Source organism: Bacillus rossius, chromosome 7 (genome assembly GCF_032445375.1).
Source record: "Bacillus rossius redtenbacheri isolate Brsri chromosome 7, Brsri_v3, whole genome shotgun sequence".
Classification (NCBI taxonomy): Eukaryota; Metazoa; Arthropoda; class Insecta; order Phasmatodea; family Bacillidae; genus Bacillus; species Bacillus rossius.
The window spans coordinates 11,782,609-11,794,137 of record NC_086335.1 but is presented as its reverse complement, the minus strand read 5'-3'; the positions used below and the strand labels follow the sequence as shown (position 1 = coordinate 11,794,137).

At 36.5% G+C, this 11,529-nt stretch overlaps 1 non-coding gene across 1 annotated transcript; it reads right to left on the bottom strand.

The window, feature by feature from the left end:
* Window positions 1–5,432: 5,432 nt before the first annotated feature.
* Window positions 5,433–5,514, bottom strand: Trnas-cga (transfer RNA serine (anticodon CGA)). The gene has a single exon. It is a non-coding gene; the product is annotated as a tRNA-Ser (tRNA).
* Window positions 5,515–11,529: the final 6,015 nt, after the last annotated feature.

Here is an 11,529-nt window from a genome sequence, read left to right as displayed (position 1 = left end):
CATCCAACGCTGCCTAAGCGAAAGGCAGGTAAGGAAATAATATTAAAAAAAGGTTCAGCCCGTGCTGCCTCAGAGAAAGGCAGTTGACGCGGTAACACACATCAGAGGTTCAACCCGTACCTGCTTAGTGCAAAGCAGGTTAAGTGCTTACACACAGCCGTGGTTCAGCTCTTGCCGCCTCTGTGAAAGGAATTTGATGCTGTAACACACAAGAAATGTTCAGTCTGTGCATCCCTAAGCGAAAGGCAGGTGTCTATGTCACACACCATCGAAGTTCAGCCTATGCCCCTACATATAAAGGTAGGTGATGTGATTACACACAGCCGAGGATTTGTTCGTGCCGCCTCAGCTGAAGCCAGTAGACCAGTTTACTCTCGTCGAGATCGAACAGGGATATTGGGAATAAATCTGCCATGTCCTTCTGTAAAACATAATTCCGGAATACATCGGGAGTGATTTAGGAAACAACGTTGAAAATGAATCAAGATAGCTGGACCATTTTTCTGAATTGCGAGTTATGTGTTTTGTTTCTTCACGAGCCACCTTATTATATTTTAATACAATCTTAAATTTAAGCAAACATGTGTTATTTTATCATTTATAGAATGTTTAACATGAGTAGTATGTTTTGGTATTTTCTGTCACAGGCTTAAGGCTGTGGTAACGGCTTTTGACCGCCATCTTGGATTTGTGACGTCATGGCGGCCATCTTGGACTCAAAAATTCCTCAAAATTCCCCAAAAGGACTCAAAATGACCCAAAAATTCCCGTTTTGAAAAAAAATATTTCTCGTTTTATTCCTCAAAAATTCAAAAATTAGGATTTCGAAAAACCTCAAAATACTTTTGCCTTACCAAGAACACAACTTCCTAAAAGAGGCTTAAGCATCCATGTCTACAGCCTCCGATAAGCCTCTGACGTCATCTAGGAATATGACGTTACAGAAGCATTTTCCATTACTGCCTCCATCTTGAAAATCTTTATTTGCTATCCTATTTTAATGAAAAAAATTAAAATATTAAAAAAATGAATTTAATATAGTTTATATAAAAAATTTAAGAAATCACCGTTGCGAATATTGTTACGGCCACCATCTTTGATTCCATAAAGGTTGAATGTTTCGTTATGCCCGCTATCTTGGATGAGTACGATGTCACCATTATACGTTTCGTTTCAACCACCATATTTAATTCTATATCGTTGCACTTTTAGTTACTGCTATCATCTTGATCAAGTGTAATTTTTTTGCTATAAATTCGGAAAAAATTCCAACAATTATAAAAAAAAATATTAATAAAATTTTAATAAAATACTATTAAAAAATGCACAAAGGCCTTGAAGTCCTAGGTTCTAACCTGGTAAGGGCAAAAATAAAAACAAAATCTTTTTATCCTTCTTCCACAGAAGCCGCCCTCAGACTGACCTCACACCACCAATACCAAGGTGTATATCATCAGTTGGTATGACATTATGTCCGCCATATTGTTTTCGTATGATTGAGGACTCCATCTTGTTTTCGTCTACTAGAGCGTGTTACCTATATATTAGTTAAAATTTAACCCTGTAGAGGGCATTAAACATTTATTATTACTCAGGCACCATCTTGGAAATTCGTAATTATTTAGCTACATTTTCGGGAAAAATTCCAAAATTCATTAAATAAATATGTGATCAATAAACTAATTGATCCGATCAGTTCCTGTCCTTGGTTCGATCCCTGGACAATGCAATAATATTTAATTTTATGTAAAATTATTAATATCAATAAATTATGATCAAAGTCCTAAAAGAACATAGTTTCCAAGTCAATCATCATCGTATAAGGCATAATGAATGCCATTTTTTTAATTTGTCATATTTAACCTAGAAATTAGGGAAAAATCCGAAAATTCACCAAAAATATAACTCTTTAAATTTACATATTGTCTCGATACATTGTTCGATCTATGGACGAAGCTAAAATAATAAATTAATTTAAAACACTAGAAAAGTGTCAGTATCAATAAATAAAACACCAAATGTTCTTTTACAAACATAAAATTTATTACATAATATCTGTTCTATGACAGGAACACTTGCTAATGTTAACAATCCTGTAAACTTTCAGTCCTTCATCGGCGTTAAATGGCTAATTCTAATTCAAATCGGTTTATACTAGGCAGAGACCAACCAGACACTTTACAGACAAAGTCTTCCTCTTATTTACATAGTTTCTGGACACCATGTTTAACAGTTTGCTTCACGTCGTCTGAACTGCAAATTACTACAGCCAATGTCTTGAATGCACACTTCTTCACTTTACCATCGAACGGATATGGCTTTCCATATATACAATCAAGCCATAGGTTATATTTTAAAGAACCGTTTGTTGCTACGTCATCAGTAAGCTGACTGATTATGTTCTGCCTGATATCGTCAAGAAAAGCACAAATATCTTTCGACTCACTAAACGTATTTAGATAATAAGAGTATTTCAATGTTCCACGAAATGCACACTGCACCAAGTAGGAGCCATTATCATTCACCTGTAATGCACCGAACACAGTCTTGGGTTTAGTTTCATGTTCAGGCGACATAGCATTCGGTTGCTGCTCATCTGTTTTTTTTTTTTTGCTGGTATGCTCACGAGTCTTCAACCTAAACCGAGGAGTCGTAATTTCTGCAGGTAGTTCAAAAGTAGGCACAAAGACTTCACCTTTAAAGTTTTTCAAATGTCGAAGCAAATCATTAATTCGAGCAAACCATTCAAGTCGCTCATCGTAGCGAAACTTCATGTGAGAAGGATTGTTCGTTCATTTACTCCTCTCATGTCTTCGTACATCATGGAAAAATGCGAACGACATATCGCAGTAGCGGCAAGGATACCGCAGTGATGAAGACGAACCCGAACCATATGCTGATGATACTGCAGTTCTACCATTTCCAGGCATACTCTTATGAACATCAATGCATCGTTGGTGTATAGAAAACTTTACTTTCTGCCTCTCAGCAGGTCCTTTGTATGTCTTCATGTGCGTTTTCATATAATATTTTCTGGCAAACTGCTTATGACATTTCTCACAACCAAACATTTTGCGAGGTGGATTCTTAACACATTCTCTCTTCTCGTATCGACGAGCATTACTGATGTTTGAGAAAATCCTGTTGCAGTAATGGCATCGATGTTCGTTATTTGTTGACGAATCACCATCCATCGAAGTCTCCATCGAGGCTGAAACAGCGTTCGTCGAGGTTTCATGTGAAGTCAGTACTGAAGTCATTAAGCTCACTTCTGCTGGTGGTACCACGACTGTTGAAGTCACATCCAGTGTTGTCGTCGTTGTTGCCCACGGGATTTGCTCCATCATCGTAGTCGCTGACGTCATGGTTCCCGTAGTCATTGGTACAAACTCCATCGAGTTCGACGTTAAAGATGGTAAAGATGTCATCGAGTTCACAAGAACAGGTAATTACGCGACTTATGCACCAGATGAAACAAACTAGGTGATCCTTACTCCGTCGAAGACAGTAACAAACTGAGCGGTCTGCTGTCTAGGAGTCGCATAAATACATGCACCCGATGAAATAATACGCTAGTCAAATCAATAACCATTAACTATAGGGTAAACCGACCATATATCGTGATATACCTTATATCTTGACAAACAACGTTGTGGGCATCACATAGTTGGGTAGGCTTCCCACACGGAGTTCACTAAGTTACCAACAAAGAGCAGGCATGTTTAGTTTCGGCGCATGGCTTGGCGCGTCCTTTGTGTTTCCCAGCACACTTTTCCTGCTAGTATACGTTCAATACACGTATCATCTCACTCAAGTTGTGCAGCACGCGCTAAAAAAGGTAAATAAATGTACTTTCTTACTAATATCGCATGTTTTATAGTTCCAACGTAAACGAGAGCATTAATCTGTTAATTTATGGTATTAGACAATATTCTCTACTCTTATTTACTTCGTAATAACCTTACAAAAATGAACTGTTTCCTTACAATTTTCCTTCTGTTTCAGTTACAATGATGCCATTCGACATCATGTTTGTAGGAAAATTTGGGCCTAATTATTTTCAAAAGGGTCACGATGACAGATGGACTGAAGGGAGGTGCCCTTCCTAATTTCTCTGTAGGGTTGTCTCCAAGTGGTTGGATCTATTATGAGTTGTTTATGCGGTGGTTCAAAATGTTCACTAAAGGATGCACATAAGACAAACCAGTGACTTAAATAATGGACTCACATGCAAGCCCTTTCACACCCAAAGTTATGGAAATAGCATAAAAAAATAAAATATTATTGTAGCTTTCCCATCCCACACCAGTCATATCCTCTAGCCCCGTGACAGTTCTGTTTATCAACCTCTGAAATTTGCTTGGAATGCAGCTCTCAAGCAGTTTCAAGAAGGTAATCCATTTCGCAGACCAGGACGTTTTGACTTCAATGCTATTTTCAAATCGCATTCTTGATAGCCTTTTTTTTGGACAACATAATTTCTGGATTAACTAAGACTGGCATCTTCCCTTTAAATCGACAAGCAGTGCAGGATGAAGCACTGACAACAGCGCCCACAGGGCTCGACAAATCTCAAGGAAGCACATTATCAAATTCCAGTGGACCTAGGTCTAATGAAGAGGATAGGCTTAGTCCAAAATCATCAGACAGTAAACTTGCACAAAAATCACTTGACGATCTTTTAAACTGCCAGATTTACGCCTTACGTCTCCACAAAGTAAAAAGTCTGAACAAAAAAGGAAAAAGGACCAACGTGCCAAAGTTTACTTCAACCCTACACCTGAACTTCAGGAAGAGAAACTTCAGCCACCATGTGTTGCATTCAGCCTGCACCTGAGCCAAGTGGGAGCCAGATATGGAAGAAAGTGACAAAGAAACATCCGAAGGAGCTTAAGAGTAAGCCTAAGCTAGCAAAAAAGGGTGAAGAGGTATGTGCGACGTGTAACGAGGACTATGCGCTTCGCAAGAATAAAAGTCATTGGATTCAGTGCTGTTTCTCCTTGAAATAGTTTTACGAAAACTGCCAATCCATTGATTCAGCAAAGCCACAACAGTTTTCATGTGTAATCTGTGTGCGAGAAGTGATTAGGCAGACAGCAACAGTGACTAAAGTCGTGGCAATTTTTTACCAATGAACATAATACATGTGTCACGAAATAATGTATATGTTGTCACGGAATTAAGTAGGGTATCAGGAAATTAGGTATGTGTGTATGCCATTTGTTTATTTGATATAAGTTATTATTTACTTAAGATTAATTAATATTTCATGTAAAAAATAATAAGGCAATAAATAACCAATGTATCACATATAATAGAAGAATTACAATGTTTAACATATTGCTAATATTGAAGTTCGATACGTTAGTATCACGAAGTTAGGTAAGTTTACCTTAATACTCGATTCAAAACAACATTTAAAAAAGTTATTTCGCTGCGGACAGGATTCGAACCTGTGCGGGTAGAACCCATTGGATTTCGAGTCCAACTCCTTAACCACTCGGACACCGCAGCATTAAGAGTTCAAGCATATTACAGTATTGAAAGGCAATCATTGTGTTATATACCAACATGTTTGGTCAGGGCCGGAACTAGGAGATTTGTTAGGGGGGGCAAAGCTTAATTTGCCGCCCCCTCCTTACCAACATTATAAAATACCTTTTTTCGTTAGAAGCGGTGGTTGAAATGATACCTTTCACTTAAACATATTTGGGAACTTTTATTTATCAAGTACACTAATTGGAAAACTAATACAATTAAATTTTTTATTATAATGAAATAGACTGCTATCAAAATATTGTTTATTGTTTGCACAACAGTGAAAATTAATGTCTTACCAATCATTTTATAAGTACAAAAATTACATAAGGAACATGTGATTCTGAATTTAGTATAATATTGTATTGATCACCATACAAAGAAATTCAATTCAAGGTTTAATTTTTCGAGCATGATTAGCTGCAAAAGTGTTATAATATCATCAAAATTGATCAAAGCAGCTCGTTTGTGTTCAATAGATATAATACTTAGTTTTTTTAATCTCTGCTGGTCCATCGTGCTTCTCAAAAAGCTTTTAATTAGTTTAAGTTTACTAAAACTTCTTTCACCTGACGCAATTGTAACTGGAAGGGTGAGAAACATTCTCAGAGCAGTAGTAATGTTAGGATATGCCTCCTACAGTTTATTTTTGTAGATAAGGCTCAACATTTTTGATGCTGTGGAATCTTTTAATTCATAGTCTACTGTTAATGCATGGTGCTTAAAACTTTCAATTTCAAATACGAATTCTTCTTTGTTAAGATCGGCACTGTAAGTGTTTCCTAATTCTGCTGCTTTGACTTTTAAATCTTCTACTTTCATTTTATGAATTTGAACACCACTTAAAAATCCAAACTTATTGTTAATGTTCTCCAAAGCCTTAAACCTGTTACTCAATTCCATAATTAATCTGTCAATGACTTCCAACATTGCTGCTTTAAACAAATCTTCAGCACATGCAGAAACTTCATCTTCACATAACTCACCGGGTAAAGTTTTCTTTTTTCTTTTCATTTTTTCTGAGAACTCATTTCATATTTCATTGATGCTTGCTAGGAATTTAGCTTCAGTGATAGATTCAGATGGAGTAAAGTCTCTACAAGATTTCAGGGATTGTAGAAGACCCTGAAGGTTTCGGGCAGCCAAATCATTGACATGATTCATCTTTTTCAAAATAGCATGACAAAAACACAACATAGTTGTGAATTCCAGTTTTTTAATAATTTGTAAAAGAGAGCTGGCCTCGCATTTAGTTTGAGGTGTCAACAGATTATGATTTTTAAGCTCATCTAGGGCCTGTAAAATGTTGCTGTAATGTTTGTAGACAGCTTCTACCGCTTCTAATCTTGCAGACCATCTAGTCTTGCTCTCCGATTTTAATGTTAGTGGCACATGTTTCTTTAAAACTTCCCAACGTGAAGTTGAAGTCACAAAGAAAGAATAAGTACTATTTAGAGTTACAAAAAAGTTTGTGCCTCAGTAGTAGCACTAGCTGCATTAGCTCCTACTAAATTGAGGGAGTGAGCAGCACATGGAACAACATATGCTAGATGGTTCTCTTGAAGCAATTTGAACTGGACACCTTTATACTTCCCTGCCATGTTTGCCCCGTTGTCGTAGGATTGCCCTCTACAGTTTTGTATTCTTAGTCCATCTTTTTCTATTTTTTTAGAATATCTTGGCTGAGACCTTGACCTGTTTTGTCACTAACTACAAAAAAATCAATAAAACTTTCTTCTACTTCTGATGAGATTACTTTGACATAGCGAACTACTTGAGTCATTTGCTCATTGTGGCTGATATCTGGGGTGCAGTCAAATATCAAGGAAAAATATCTGGCATCAAAAATGTCTTGAATTATGTTTTGTCTTATGTTATTAGCAATAATTTCAAGGAAGTCGTCTTGTATTTTATGTGATAAATATGATATTTGCCCCTTTTTATGCCGCTCAATATGCTGTTGGAGACGGACACTATAATGTGATATTAGTTCTATTGTATTGTATTAGTGCCTCGGAATGGACTCCCTTGTTTTGCTAAGAATAGAACAGCATCAATAATGCAATGCAATACTGCCTTCCAGTGAGATTGCTCTTGTTGAATCTGATTCTGAAGCTTTGCATCAATACCTCCCTTTTCTAAACAAGACTCCAAATTTTTCCACGAGCAAAAACATAGTATGTGATTGGATGAATTTTCATGTTCAAGCAATTTTTCATTAAGTTTTTTCCAATTGACGAATCCCATTTCTTTGGCCAAGGAAGAAATTACCAGTAGCACTCATTTTCTTGTGAAGTGTGTCATGCTGGTTTTCTTCCTCTCCAACTTCAGTGACATCTGTAAATATTAAAAGATGCAATTTAAAATGTTCACTATTACATTTTAATATGCCTATACAAACATTAATTTGAACCCTTTGAGTCACTTTGTCTAATATATAGGACGATAAAAATTATATTTTTTTTGTTTGCATATCTTATTAAATATCACTTTTGTAAGCCTACACTTTTTTCATTTTGATAGGCTAAATATAATTTTCAAACATTTATTAGGTGATTTTTACATTGTTAGACTTATTTTATAAAACAATGGCCGGTTTCGAAACAGAAAAACGAAACGAAAAGATAATTGTCTATTTTATATAATTAAAGGTCTAAGTAAGGTTTTGAGTTTTAAATTATTACCTTTAACAATATTTTTTTTAAACACATAGGCGATAGGCCTACAAACAGACGGAAACATATGTTAATGGGGCTTTGTATCTTATCTAAATTCAAGCAGCATTTCCTCTGTTTCATTATTGTTGTAAGAAGAAATAGAGGCACAAGTGACTCTATACTATAATTCAGACAAGTATCAGTATTAGCTTACCTGATATTTCTCTTGATTGTTCATCTTCACTGGTGTTAGTTTTTCTAAAAAAGGATTCTAATTTCGGTGTCGCCGACAGCACATCGCTTTCTCTTTTCCTTTTCTCTTTGGCAGCTTTCCTGTACTCGGCTCCACTCAGCCGTTTTCTGCCGTCCATAATTTAGAGACTGATAAAAAAAACGTAACACAGCTTATAATGGACAAATGACTCCAAATAATTATTTACCTATTTTTCTAATACCTATAAATGGTAAATACTGAAACAACTTAATGTCGCACTCGCAGGCACACACTCAAACAACATAATTGTAGCACTCGGCGAATTACGATGTCTGTTTAGTGGCAGCAGGAGCAGACAGCCCAAAAAGCCGCTAAAATGCGACAACAAACAAAAGAGCCTGCTCCGACGTCCCTCTCCGCATCAACAGCCTTCCCCCCCAGCGCCGGGAAAGGAGGGGTGGTAAACCATACCGTCGCGCGAGAGTCCGTCTTACACGAGAACCAACGGCGTAACTAATGCATTTTATTTCATCATTTCACCACACTGTCAGCCAATTAATGACGTCCCAGTATTTTTTAATTTTTTTCAACATCCATTTGTCCACAGAATAGCTCATCAGGGAGTATTTGTGTCAGTGGGCGAGATGATAAGCAAGACTCTCACTGGTGTTACTAGCGCGGTATCGCCTCTAAGCGCAAGGCTCTGAACTGGCACGCAGACTTCTCGTCGTACACAGGATAATTATGAAAATTGAGCGGAAACCATTACATTAAAGGGCGGCTACATGTAGATAAAGGTGGAATGAAATATTTACCGGGCGTTTCATGTCTAAAAACTATACCGATTACACGCGTTTTAGCTGTTATCCTTCTTATAAAAACACAGTTTTAAAATGAAATACAGAAACATAACTACAGGAGAATCCTAAATTCTTCAAAAAGTTTCGCAAGTATTCCCTGCTACAGTAAAAACGTCGCCTTCTTGCAAAGCCTTTTTCAACTTCTTCAACTTCGGAACGAATTTTCTTACACTATAAAACTCGTAAATTTTTCTCTGCACAGCACCACATGTGAAATCGTCTACTTAGATTATTTTCATGTGCTCTGTTTTCATACCCATTGGTGTCGAAAAGGTAAATCTTGTTTAGCTCTTTGCCTTACCATCTGCTAGAATTCGCTTTACAGTTAAAATTGAGACACCTGTTGCAGCACTTGCTATTTACAATTTTAACAACTTTTTGGTTCGCTAAAATGTTTTGCATTATTGTATTGTAGACTATCTCTCGAGCTTGTTCCCGCAGTGGCGAGCCAGATTTAATACACGATTTAAATCCCGATGGTTCGTGGTTCGTGTAACTAGGTTTGCCAGACAGCCGAGCGCGATCGGTGTTATCAGCCAGGAAGCGATTAAGTTACTAACCCCCTCCACTACTCAACGCTCTCGTCAAGTGATCAGCCGCGCGACGGGTCCTTGAGATGCCAGCTCTCATCGCAGTGGTTTTACTCACTCCAGACCACGAACTATGGTAATTAGTGTTTCTTAGAGTGAAGTAACGCATTTTAAGTACGAATATATTTACAAATTATGCATAATCAAGTTAAATAGAATTTCTTAATTTCTTGGCTAACTTATTGGTTGCGATTTGTACACTTTCAAAACTTTTTTAAATTACTATTTTCATTTTGTTTTAGTGAACCACTTTTCATATTTGGCCGCCCCCTGATATTTGCCGCCCGGGGCACATGCCCCCCATGCCCCCCTTAATTCCGGCCCTGTGTTTGGTTGAAAATTAGAAAACTTTACTTTAGAAACCAAAATGAGCAAACAATTGGCTGCCGTCAATATTACCAAGTGATTTTGAAAAAAAGTCTCTATAACTTAACATATATAATTACTAGCAGAACCCGGCAAACATAGTCCTGTCAGTGTTTATTTTATACAACCCTATTAATATAAAGTGGATGGTTTGTATGTAATCTAGAATCTAGAGAGCGTTTGAAATGGTATCCCATTTTAAATTCATTAACCAAATACTTATCACAGTCACAATCAGTATTTTTGTTACTGAGGATTGAGTACAGTAAAAATGACAATATACTAATTTTCAGGGCGATTGGTTCAACGGACTAAAAATTGCTGCGCTAGCTAGGACGAATTATAGAAAAATGAATGGAGACATAATTCCTGTGTATGTTTTATTTTATTTTTTATATCTAAAAAAATTGTCTGTATTTTACCTAGAATCTGCATGCATTATAAAAAAAATTGGTTGTCTATAAAGTCGGTTTACGGAAGATTGTTTAACGTGACAACGTCATAACAAAACATTGATGAAATTATTGCATACTTTTATGAATAAAATTGAATCATTTTTATTGAATTATTACTTTTCTGTATGTATACAAAGAAGGTGTGAAATGAAATCTACAATTTAATTGATAAATGTACTTTTTTTTTGCACTCAATAATTCAAATATGTTTATTACTTTAGCGAAGAGATTATTATTTTTTGACTATAACTTTTATACATTTTTGCTATTTAACTTCTTCCGATCTGTGTTATTCTGTTAAGGATAGGACGATGATAGGAAAAGTAGGAAACGAATGGGAGTGTTTCAAGTTTAATGTGCCTCGAAAAGTCAAATCGATGGTTGTTTCAATCGAGTAGAAGAGAGATAGATGCGGCGCAAGCGTACAATGAGTGTAACGGGACACAGCGTAAAGGGACAAGGTGCGTAACGGGACACTTTTTCGTGCGTGCAGCCGGCGTTCATCGATTTATTAGACGTTGTCACGTCAAAAAGAAGCACACTAAAATAAGGTAACTCATTTAAAAGCAAATTCGACAAATATTATGAACACACAGTAAACGGAACGAACACGCAATGTTTACGCAATTGACGCGCAATACATGCAATGTACACGCAATATACGCAATTTATACGCAATGACTACGCTATGTTAACGCAGATCAAGTATTTAATTAAAAGGAAGGACTTTTTGTTGGAAATTTCTACACAATGGAAGCGCATTTAACGAAAAGGAGGTGCATTTTCAAGTACATTCAACTCAGTAGGATGCGATCGAACGTCAATGTTAAGATATAATTCCACCAATCT